Source organism: Helianthus annuus, chromosome 13, assembly GCF_002127325.2.
Source record: "Helianthus annuus cultivar XRQ/B chromosome 13, HanXRQr2.0-SUNRISE, whole genome shotgun sequence".
In the NCBI taxonomy this organism is placed as follows: Eukaryota; Viridiplantae; Streptophyta; class Magnoliopsida; order Asterales; family Asteraceae; genus Helianthus; species Helianthus annuus.
Genome location: NC_035445.2, coordinates 6,311,550 through 6,323,554, shown reverse-complemented (window position 1 = coordinate 6,323,554; position 12,005 = coordinate 6,311,550). Strand labels below are relative to the sequence as shown.

The window sequence follows — 12,005 nt, the reverse complement described above, 5'->3', positions numbered from 1 at the left end:
CTAGAAAGCAATATAGAGTTTGAAATTGAACAATAATTGATATGTGCAATAGATACACATATTTATACAAGATCCCAAGTATGAAATACAATATTTCATCGGCTTGGTATTTGTTTGATGGTCGTGGTGACACAGGTGTCACAGTCTCCCCTACTTTAGGAAATTTCGTCCCGAAATTTATTCGTAGAAGTCTATCTGTGACTTTGCCAAATAACCACCAGCGATATGCAAGGCAATATCCTGTCATTTCCTTGACGGTCATTCTTCAGAAATGAAAATGAACAGACAGAGTCATTTTCCTCATCGAGTATTCTTCAGAAATGGAAAATGAAGGATTACACGATGGATATTCATCTCCTCAACGGATAAATCTTCTGAAACGAAAATGAACTAAACGGAATCATTTTTAACGGTTGCTTCATCAGAGTTGGAAATGAAGGATTACACAACGGATATTCATTTCCTCAACAGATAAATCTTCAGAAACGAAAATGAACTAAACGGAATCATTTTCAACGGTTGCTTCATCAGAGTTGGAAATGAAGGATTACACAACGGATATTCATTTCCTCAACGGATAAATCTTCAGAAACGAAAATGAACTAAACGGAATCATTTTCAACGGTTGCTTCATCAGAGTTGGAAATGAAGGATTACACAACGGATATTCATTTCCTCAACGGATAAATCTTCAGAAACGAAAATGAACTAAACGGAATCATTTTCAACGGTTGCTTCATCAGAGTTGGAAATGAAGGATTACACAACGGATATTCATTTCCTCAACGGATAAATCTTCAGAAACGAAAATGAACTAAACAGAATCATTTTCAACGGTTGCTTCATCAGAGTTGGAAATGAAGGATTACACAACGGATATTCATTTCCTCAACGGATAAATCTTCAGAAACGAAAATGAACTAAACGGAATCATTTTCAACGGTTGCTTCATCAGAGTTGGAAATGAATAGGGTTAACTCTAGACACATGACAGAACTTGCTGTGATTTCTGTGCACTAAATTCCATAATTATGTATGCATCCATAATTACGTAATCCCTTGCACAGTCCGCACAGTTTGTTTTGTAATGTTTTGGGGAAGGATATCAAACTTGTGATGAGGGTGACTAGACTTCCATCGGTTCCTTTTAATTAGATCGACAGGGGATCTTCTTAGTTAGGCCACCAAGGAGTCCTTTCAGCTATATCATCACATGATATCCCTAGCCAGATTTTTGGATCAATCTGTTTATCTAGACCACCCAAGGGGTCTAATTATGAAGTAGTACTTTATAATCCAAGGGACTTAACTATAACATAGAAGTCCATTGAGGATTTTAAGTAATACCTTTGGTTATCCTACTATGAATCTCTTGTACAAGGATATGTAAGATCCTACGAGGATTTGGATAACATAACAACACATAAGGGAACACATAAGCACAAAGTCACATAATTGATTAACTTGACTATAATTTGTTTTTAACTTGTTATTGATTGAATACGGATATAGACACCAATCGACGGGTCTCAATGTTCACTGGAATCTATCTGAGAAGATAGAAAGATCTCCAAAAAATTCAATTTTTGATTACAAGGAATCACCACATTCGAATGAAGGTATACAACAATTAAAGACTTACGGGAAATCCTTAGGTACCCTATTAAGGATTTATAGTGGTACTTTGGGTATTCGTCTTGTGTTGTAACCTGCGCCTTGTACTTCTTTTCCTTAGAATAAACGGGTACTTAGGAATTTTGTGGAAGACGCAAGCGATTATAGAATGGGAGAATTTTGGGGGTAGTTTTCTCTTCAAGGAATACGGTTTCTTGATTGTAGGTATTGTAAGGGATATGTCGTTTATACATGCAACCACAGCAATACATTGTAATGTAAATAAAAGATTTATTTATAAACAACGATAACAACTGTTTCTTGGACTTTGACAACAAAAGAAAATAATACATAAGACGTGATTATTTCCAAACGATGTTGTCTTCTAGTCGGTCGAATGCTCATCCCTGTGCTGGATTTGCATTAGCAAGCTTTGGGCAATTTCTTCGGAAATGACCCATCTCGCCACAATTGAAACAAGAGCCTGGTAGAAAACGACCTTGAGCAGGATTGTTGACAGCTTGGTTTGGCGCAGTTGCAGCTGGGTAGACTCTTGCTGTGTGGCCTATAAGTCCACAAGTTTGGCATTTGCGGCATTGTACATTGGCGTGATGATGGAGGCCACATTGGTTGCACAAAGGTGCAGTTCCATTGTATGGTTTTCTAGCAGGGGGTTGAGCTGGTTGGTTGGGGACGGCTTGACCATTGTGAGCGACCATGGCGAAGTTCTGAGAAGCCTTTCGCTTCTTTGACTTCTTAGGAGATTCAGTCTGTTCACCCATGGTCTTTGATTCCTCGATTGGCTTCTTGTCACCCTTTTGAAAAAGTTTATGCTTTCTGATCTGCGATTCAGTCAAGGTTGCAGATAGCTCAATGGCCTGACGGAGTGTGGTAGGGTTGCTACCAGTGACAATGTCTTGTATCGAGTCAGGCAGGCCGTCGATGTACCTTTCGATAGCCTTGTCGAGTGGGGCGACCATAGTCGGGCAAAGTAGACTCAACTCCTCAAACCTATCAGTATATGCCCTGTGTTCGCCACTATCTTGTTTCAAATCATCAAACTCCTCCAACGCTCGATGTTCATGACGAGGGCAAAACTCTCTCATCATAAGAGCTCTCAGTTCAGCCCATGTTTGTGCTAGAGCAACATCTGCACCACGGTCTCTCATTACCCCGTTCCACCATGTAAGAGCCCTCTTCTGAAACACACTCGAAGAAAACTCGACCTTGCGATTTTCCGGACACTGCACGTGGCGAAAGGTATTCTCGATGCTCTCGAACCATTGGAGAAGCCCAGTTGCTCCCTCAAAACCACTAAACTTGAGTGGTTTAGCCGAGTTAAAGCTCTTGAAATTGCATGTACCATTGTTGTTGTTGTTGGCTTGGTTGCATTGAGCAAAGATATTTGGGAATTGAGCAGCCATCTGCTGCGCAATAATTTCTGCCAGCTCGGCAGTTGCTATCTGGTGTTCGCGTCAAGGAGGCATTCTAAAAGAGGAAAACATGAAAGGAAACAAATAAAATGGTATTGGGTAAGAATAGGATGTTACAATCACTGACCATAATCACGGTTGATGGTCACTTGTTTGAATCATGAAGCAAACAAACAACACCAAGGCTGAATCAAAGCAAATAGATCCTCATAGTGTATCGTGAAGACATGCTCGCCTATAAGTGGACACTCACCCCAAGAGTTCCCAGGTAAGAGTGACTGGTCCGATTATGTGGATTTGTACGAACACTCTAACCTTAGACAGAAAACCCAAGGTACAGGCATTCACTCTTCCAGTTCGCACGTGTTCACACTAGTTAGGACCCAAAACTTTGACGGGTGTTTTGAAAATTCAAAGGGGTTCAAAACCTTATAACAAAGGGTTCAAAACCTTACAATAGAGGGTTCAAAACCTAGTAATCAATCATGCTAGAACAGATGATTAGTTTTCAAGGCGGTTTTGAAATTTATGTTCTTGTTGCGGTCGTCGCCTAAGGATAGGTAACGGTATTGTTTTATGACTAAACGCAAGTAAACTCGCGTTAGGGTCCTAGGAAGGTTATAGACTAGGTCAAAGCATTACTAATAACCTAATTCCCTATAACCATTGGCTCTGATACCATCTTTTCTGTCACACCCCGACCACGAAGAACATACAAATAGTGGCGGAAACATCGGGGGGTGTTGTAACAGAATCAATTGTTTCAAATCCATGGCAATTGAAGTTTCGTTTTATAAATCAAACATGAAAGTTTACATTGTCTAAACAAGAATCAAAGTGCACATAACATAAATTAACTAGTTCTTGTCTCGTTTTAAGTCACTAAGGCACAGGTCCGCCTAAGTATGTCTTGACAAGTCCTATGCATCATCTCCTGAAAACACATGTGAAAATAGGTACGTCAGCATAAAAATGCTTGTGAGATACATTGGTTTTGTGAAAACGGAATTCATGACTTGAGTTTGAGAAAATGTTTAGTCATGAACCTCGTATTTTGCTTTGTCTTGTAAATCATTTGAAAAACGGTAAGATCAAATGATATGTATAAATAAGAGAACAATGCATGGTTAACTGAATAACCATGTAAAAAGAGTTTGTATAAGATTTGTTGTTTGTAAATCAATGTCTTGTGAAAAGCGTGTTATTTGTATAAAATGTTTTATGTCTCAAATTGAAATGATTCAAATAACCTACGATATGTAATACCATACAAACACTTATATATAGGAAGTACCAGCGGCGTATCCACCATGCTTGTATCATATTACACATGCCTCATTACTTAAATCACTTACTCAAACCAAACCATCAAGATGAAATGTTTAACAACGGTAGAAATGTTTATGTATAGTCAAATGTCTATTGTCAATTGTAAGTCTTGTCAATGGATACAACTGGTTTACACGGTTCAACGGATACTAACGGTTCATATAATTGAAGGGTTAAGATGGTTCACATAGTCAAATGGTTACAACGGTTCAAAATGTAGTATAATGTGTTCATATGCTGGATGAGCATATGCAACAGAAATGCAATGTGAAACAGTGTACTATGTATGCACACAATGGGCGTACGTAGCATGAAATGTATTGTAGAGTACAACGGTTCAAAATGTAGTGTAATGTGTTCATATGCTGGATGAGCATATGCAACAGTAATGCAATGTGAAACAATGTACTACGTATGCACACAATGGGCGTACGTAGCATTAAATGTATTGTAGAGTACAACGGTTCAAAATGTAGTGTAATGTGTTCATATGCTGGATGAGCATATGCAACAGTAATGCAATGTGAAGCTATGTACTACGTATGCACACAATGGGCGTACGTAGCATGAAATGTATTGTAGAGTACAACGGTTCAGAATGTAGTGTAATGTGTTCATATGCTGGATGAGCATATGCAACAGTAATGCAATGTGAAACAATGTACTACGTATGCACACAATGGGCGTACATAGCATGAAATGTAAAGCAATGTACTAAGTACGCACACAATGGGCATACATAGCATAAACACAATGAAATCATGTACTATATATGTACTATCGAACATAGCAGTATATGATGTGAAAACCGGAAAGCATGAAAGTAGCAAGTAGGCACATGTGTTTTACCCCAAAACAGTTTGGAAAACAGTAAAAGAGGGGTTCAATGTACTCACCTGAGATTGCTTTGAATTCCTTGTATAATAACCAGATAATGCTAAAGATCACGGGATATCAAACGACACCTAATAGGTAGCTATGTTAATATACCGGACCTAAAGTCGGAGGAACGGATAGTATGCGGGTTCGTAAACCAAACGAGTATGGAGACTCGTGTAATATGGTTTAACAAAGCCTACATACTAAAATGAAGCTTAACCTAAGTGCTTGCGACCCATTACGACCCGTTTAGGTAGCTTATGCTACCTTACGCGTCGTTCGCGTAGAACGCGTCTGGAACGCCTAACATCGTGACCACAAGGTATAACCTCAGAAGGTTATAGCTATGGTCACCTAATGTGTTTGGTCGGATCCCAAATATCGACCAAATGGGTCGGGTTCGAAAGTATAAACGATGGTTTAGATCGCTTACCTTACGACCCTATATAAGCACTATACTAAAAGTGACGAGCTAAGCATGTTAGAACATGCTTACCTAAGTTTAGAAAACAGGTTTGGCATCAAAACAAACGGCTTTGATGCCCACGAGTAGTTTGGTTACAAAATACGCAAGAATGCGCATTTTGGCCGAAACTACGACTCGTCACTGAGCCTAGATAACGTGGTAATCAGTTGGTATAGTCACTACGAACTATAACCATCGTGATCACGCTCACGTTATGAAGTTCCATGAACTTCGGGTTGACCATAGGCTGGTCAATGCAGAAAGTCAACAAAACGTTGACTTTCGGACTCGAAAAGCGAATAAAAGAACGAAAGAATACTTACGGAGGGTCTCCGAATGCTAATCTAGATCAAAATAGCTCAGGTATGAAACAAAGGTTCCAACTTAGAGCTTAGATCAGATTCTTGTGGGTTTTTGGAACAAAGGGGGGGGGGTATTTATAGGAAAAGCATAACCGTTAGGATCGTTTATCGAATATCGCGCCACGATCTCGCCCGTACACTTGTCAAAAATGTGGTGGTTACTGAAAATGGCCTTTGGCCTTTGATTGGGTGAAAGGGCATTGCCCCTTGATCGAACGAAAGGCCAACTGCATTGATTGCAAACATTGAATCTGGTCTGACAGTCTCACGCGGCCCGCCTCAACATTTAGGCAAAACTCACGCGGGCCGCCTGAAGCTTCTGATCTGCACGTACTTTCAAAAATGGCAGTTTTGGTCCCTGTTGCGTATTTAAGCCATTTCCGACACTTCTAAGGCCCGTAAAGCCAATTTTAAGGCCCTAAAATGATGCCTAAGCATTGTGGACATGAATCATGCTCAAAAATGTTCCGGATGTTGGTTCGTTTGGTCGTACGAACGTGATGTTCGCTTAATTACGACGGAATGCGCATAAGCGCGAAAAACGATCCAAATGACGCGACGAATGGATTTTTCTCATGCCAAACACTAAGGCATAATATAAGGATGCTTACATAAATTTTTGGATGTCCGGATGTATTCAGAACGTAAGTTATGCGCGAAAGTGCAAACTTGTGCACTTTTTGACACTTTTAGTCCCTGAATGATCCAAAAGTTTGTTTTAGCATACCAAACACCTCAAAGCCTATTTCTAAGCTATGTAAAGGATATTTAGGGTATGTTTAACTTATGGACATGTTCCGGAATGTTCATTACAGTTCAAATTGGCATACTTTCGCAGTTTGTCAAGTTTAGTCCCTGTAAGCGAATTAACTTGTTTTTGCTATACCAAAGCCTTCAAAACTTATTTCTAAGTTATGTAAAGGTTATTTAAGGTATGTTGAGTATATGTTGATGTTCCGGAGTATTTGTCGCATTAAACTGAGTACGTTTACGCACCAGTTTGCGTATAATGCTCTAGAAAGCAATGTAGAGTTTGAAATTGAACAATAATTGATATGTGCAATAGATACACATATTTATACAAGATCCCAAGTATGAAATACAATATTTCATCGGCTTGGTATTTGTTTGATGGTCGTGGTGACACAGGTGTCACAACCACCCTGAATCCCTTGTGTAACGAATCGAACCGATACGGACGATTTCTTACCGCATAGCACGAGCAAGATGCATTTAATTTTATATAATTGTTCTGATAAATAGCCTATGAAAAGAAAATATCAAACCCGCCAGAGACATATCACGATTTTCTAAGGCTATGTGTAGTCATAAAGCCCATTTTGGGACGTTATACGACACGTGGCAAAATACGTAAGAGAAGGGCTTTATGGGGCGTTATATCAAAATAAGGTGTAGTGGTAAGGGGGTTATATAATCCATTCAATTATACATACATATGTATGTATATATATGTGTGTGAGTGGGAGGAAACATGCCGGAGAATATTACGCCGCGAAGGAGATCACGCCGGAGAAGAAAAATCACCCCATAGCGCCCGCCGTAGTGGTGTTGGCGGCGCTTATGGGGGCGCTATGTTTGATTTGGGCTAAGAACATGAGTAGTGGCGAGACATGTTAAATGTTATTTTACGTTATTTGAGTAGGTAGAATGTTGTAGTAGTGAGATATGTGAAATTAATGAGTTATAAATGGAAAACAATATTAGGACCGGTAACATTCACTAGCCAATGACTAGTTTTTATTTTTTATTTTTATTACAATCTTCATCTCGTGGCCTAAACCACCTGATTACGGTTTTGACATTTGGATGCTTGGTTACGTTTTTCATGTTCATCTATTAAAATCCCTAACATTTCATCGAGCTCCTTAGATAACGACTTAGAGCGTTTAGCCATGCCCTAAGCATATTCATCAAGTAGAAAGGTTAAATTGGTCGTGGTTGTGAATTGGTGGGTAAATTTCCCCAAATATTGCATGAACCGAAAAACCATGTTACATACATGAACCCGAACACAATATGCTTATTCAAAGGTTGGCAATGATAGAGTCTGTATAAACCGAAATCTAAGTTGTTTTTCCCACATATAAGTACTCTAAATTTAAAAACATGCAACGATAAATATAAAAAGGTATAAGAATACTTATTTTAAACTTTAAAATGACCTTATTTTATGCTTGATTCTTTCTAATCATCAATAAGCTTGTATAAAAAAACACAACCATCACTACGTTTTGTAAATTGGGGCAATTGGGGCGACCCCTTTAGAAGCGACCTTAGGCTATAGGGTGTGGTCATGACCCTATACATAGGCACCATGTCATCTATCTTTAATCCACCATTCAAAACACTACCCTAAAGGTGTGGTCATGACCCAAACCATTATTTCCTTTATTTTTTTAATTTATTTTTGTCTTAAAATTATCAAATGGGAGGGTCGTGGTAATCGTGGTTTAATCCATGAAAACCACCAACAATCAAGGAGAAGGATGGTATCCCATTTAATTAATGGTTTCATGTAGAAATAATGTTCCAATCCATGACCCCACACCCCATACCGTAGAAAAGTCTCAACTAAAGATTATAATCCGTGTCACAAATTTTAACTGATCCGTGGTCGTTGATTAATAAAAGATCCGACGGTCCATGTTATACTAACAGTAAAAGGGCATAATACCTTTGGCGGGCTGCTGTCCATCCTCATTCACTCCCAATTACACAACCAGCCTCCCCCCAAACCCTAGCACGACACCGCAGCTCTGCCCAGCGCGCCACCTCCGCTGCCCGGTGTCCTCAGCCCCGCTCAACCCAAGGTAATCTTTCCAAATTTGTCTCTGATTGTCTCTAATTAGGTTTATTTTTACAAAATTCTTGAGTTAGAATGTCAATTAAGAAAGGTCAGGGTATTGTGTTGTTGTTGTCAAGTTTTTTGAGTTAGAAAATGTCGAAATTATTGAGTTGGGCTGTTAGAATGTCTTGAAATAGAATTCTTGATAATCGATATACACACACATCCTATCTTCTTGGCAGCTTTTACAAATTCATGTCTGTTTTATACTGGCTGGAGGAGGTATTGTTAATATTTTGCTCTAACAGTTCACTAAATAAGTGAGGAAGAAACTATAATCTGCAGTGACAGTGAGGAAGAAACTACTGATGATGAGGATAACAATACAGAGTTTGTCGAGTCTGAAGACAAAGTTATCAGGTTTGTATACTTTATTATATGATTCTATGTTCCAGATTGTACATATTTTTATTGATTATTATATTTTTAGTAACCACCGTGACTCCGCCACCATGGTTTGAAGATTTATGCTCACTTATTTTTATTTGCTTTGAAGATTTATGTTCACTTGTTTTTATTTGCTTTGAAGATTTATGCTCACTTGTTTTTATTTGCTTTGAAGATTTATGCTCACTTGGTCGTGTTTCTTTCGGTATTGACAATGTTCTTGAACTTTGATTTAGGTAAAGTATGCTATGTATGTTCCTTTTAAGTTATTAAATAATGTTTGATTTTAATAACAATTCTGATATGATTAAAATTATGTATATGTGGATTTTGAAGTACATAAGCCAAGTTAATGAGAATCAAAGATTGGTTGTTTAAGTTTATTATAGTTTGTTGTTGGCCCGGCAACTTTGACCCGGACACCAGATTTTGGGTCATTATGGGCCGTTTTAACGACCTGCTGGGTCACTCTGGGCATGGCTGATGTTAAAAGCGGGTCAGAATGGGCTGTAATAGATATGTCATCATGTATATGTAATTTAGTGTGTACATAATATATAATATAATTTAATATTTGAAAATTTATTAAAAACCCTTTTTAAACCAACCCAACCAGACCCAAACCCGTTCCAACCCTAATCCGTTTCGACCCGACCTGTTCCACCCAAACTCGTTCCAACCCGAACCAAAACAACCCTGACCCAAACCCATTTTAACCCGTGACGTGACCCAACCCGCCCGTTTTGCCAGGTGTAATGTTGATGTATATATAGAATAGAGTAGGTTGTTATATATTTATGTTTATGTTTGTTAATTAATGTTGATTTAGGATCTTAATTGTCGAAGATAAGCAAACTATTAATTACACACCAATATATCTACATAAATGTGTTAAAAGTTTCTATGTTTTTGAAATATTGTTGTTCATCATATTTTTGGGATATTTTGTTTATTGTTGGGTGAGATTTTTTCCTTACAACATGCTGGTGAGATTCTTTTTTACAACATGAATTCCCTTTTTTTTCTTAAAACCTAAGTGTTGGTATCTTTTTGAACCGAGTGGACCTGCTTTGAGGATGCCAACATAGGATAAGTTGAGCCTCCAAAAATTCAACCTATGCACAATCATGAAGAGAAGCAGAGTGCACTTTTGACTTTAATTTCTTATTTTGCAGATGTTCAAGTCTGCCACTTTGGATCTTTCACGTGTTAATTTGTTTGACTCAAAAGATGTGAGTACTGGACTACATTGATTCAGTTTTCACATGCCTGGATTGGAATGCGAATGGGCCGTAAACGCAGCGGTTAACTGTTGCGTTTGCAGCCGATAAACCGTTGCGTTTACGGCCCGTTCGCAGCCGTTAAACGTCTGTGTTTATGGCCGTATATACGGGCCGTAAACTCAGCAGTTTAACGGCTGCAAACGCAGCGGTTATCCGCTGCGTTTAAGGCCTGTTCGCAATCGTTAACATCTTGAGTTTAGTTATTTTGGATTTTATAGCTTTATTAGTTGAAAACCTGGGAAAAAATAATTTTTTTTTTCACTTATGCAGACTAAATTTCGTCGCTATAGGTGAGAGCTATAGCAACGAAATGTGGTCGCTACAAAGGTTTATTTTTTAGATTAAAGTTTTTTTTACTATGTTAGATTTTTATAGACAGCCCCTGTGGAGACTAGAAGTTAGTAGGTACTATCATACAATTGTTTGTACGTTTGCACATGTGCTTAAAAATGAATCTTATTTCATGTTTAAGGTTTTAACTTATATTTACAGCCCGAAGATGCTACTGTTAATGATGGAAGGAATCTTATGGAGGTTAGTAATTTGTTCTCTTTGTTAAAAAACAAAGCTGCATTTTTTATTTATTTTATAATCTTCTTTTGTTTATTGATTATATATTATTGTGTGTGATTGCAGGTAAATACAAAGAAAAACACAAGAGAGAGTTTTACATGTTGAGCTTGTGGAGTTGTAGCCAGGTATGTTTTATATAGGTGATTGCATCTTATTTCATGACTAATGACTAAATATCGAGTCAATCACCGAAAAGACAAACTTTATTTGTAGACCAGTTTGGCCGCTTTGACAAACACACGTTTAACTGGTAATTTGTTTGATGATATTTGTTTTTCAAAATGGGCAGATTGAATAAAAATGTAATAAACTTTTGGTTCAATTTCTGTGTTATAATTATTTAAATACTTGGTATAGTCCTTGAAAACCATCGATGTTGGTAAACTAAAACATGTAATACAACAAGCAGGGGAGGTGTGTCATCCACCAGTGGTTATGGCTGAGAAAGTGATATTTTATCTGTATGCAAGAGGCTATTTGAAGGCAAGATCTTTGAAGCATCATCTAACTGTGGCTGCTACTGAGAAAGATGAAAAATATATATAAATTAATAGAGCTGAGGGTGAGGCCGAGTCCAAATGCCTATCTGGTTTGGGTATTGCACGCCAACGACAAGCTATTGTGGATGGGTTAAGAGACATCGAAATGGCGAAAAAATATGGAAGAATTGGTGAAAAACATCGGAAAGAAGTAAACAAAGCTTTCGTATTAGAATGTTGGATTAGTTTTGAATCAAAAAACTTGCTCTTAATTAGGATTTTTTGTGTGTTTTAGAACTTTTGGAATGTTTTAGAATCTTGCTTGTTGCAAATG

The 12,005-nt window shown here is 38.0% G+C and overlaps 1 long non-coding RNA gene across 3 annotated transcripts; it reads left to right on the top strand.

Annotated features, from left to right (window-relative positions):
• The first annotated feature begins 8,754 nt into the window (after window positions 1–8,754).
• LOC110897430 lies at window positions 8,755–12,005 on the top strand. Of its 3 annotated transcripts, XR_002568631.2 has the most exons (7): window positions 8,755–8,914; window positions 9,198–9,309; window positions 9,512–9,572; window positions 10,512–10,568; window positions 11,112–11,153; window positions 11,256–11,317; window positions 11,602–12,005. It is a non-coding gene; the product is annotated as an uncharacterized LOC110897430 (long non-coding RNA). The 3 variants fall into 3 exon arrangements; XR_002568629.2 differs by lacking the exon at window positions 9,512–9,572; XR_002568630.2 differs by lacking the exon at window positions 9,512–9,572 and having other exon boundaries at window positions 8,768–8,914; window positions 9,132–9,309.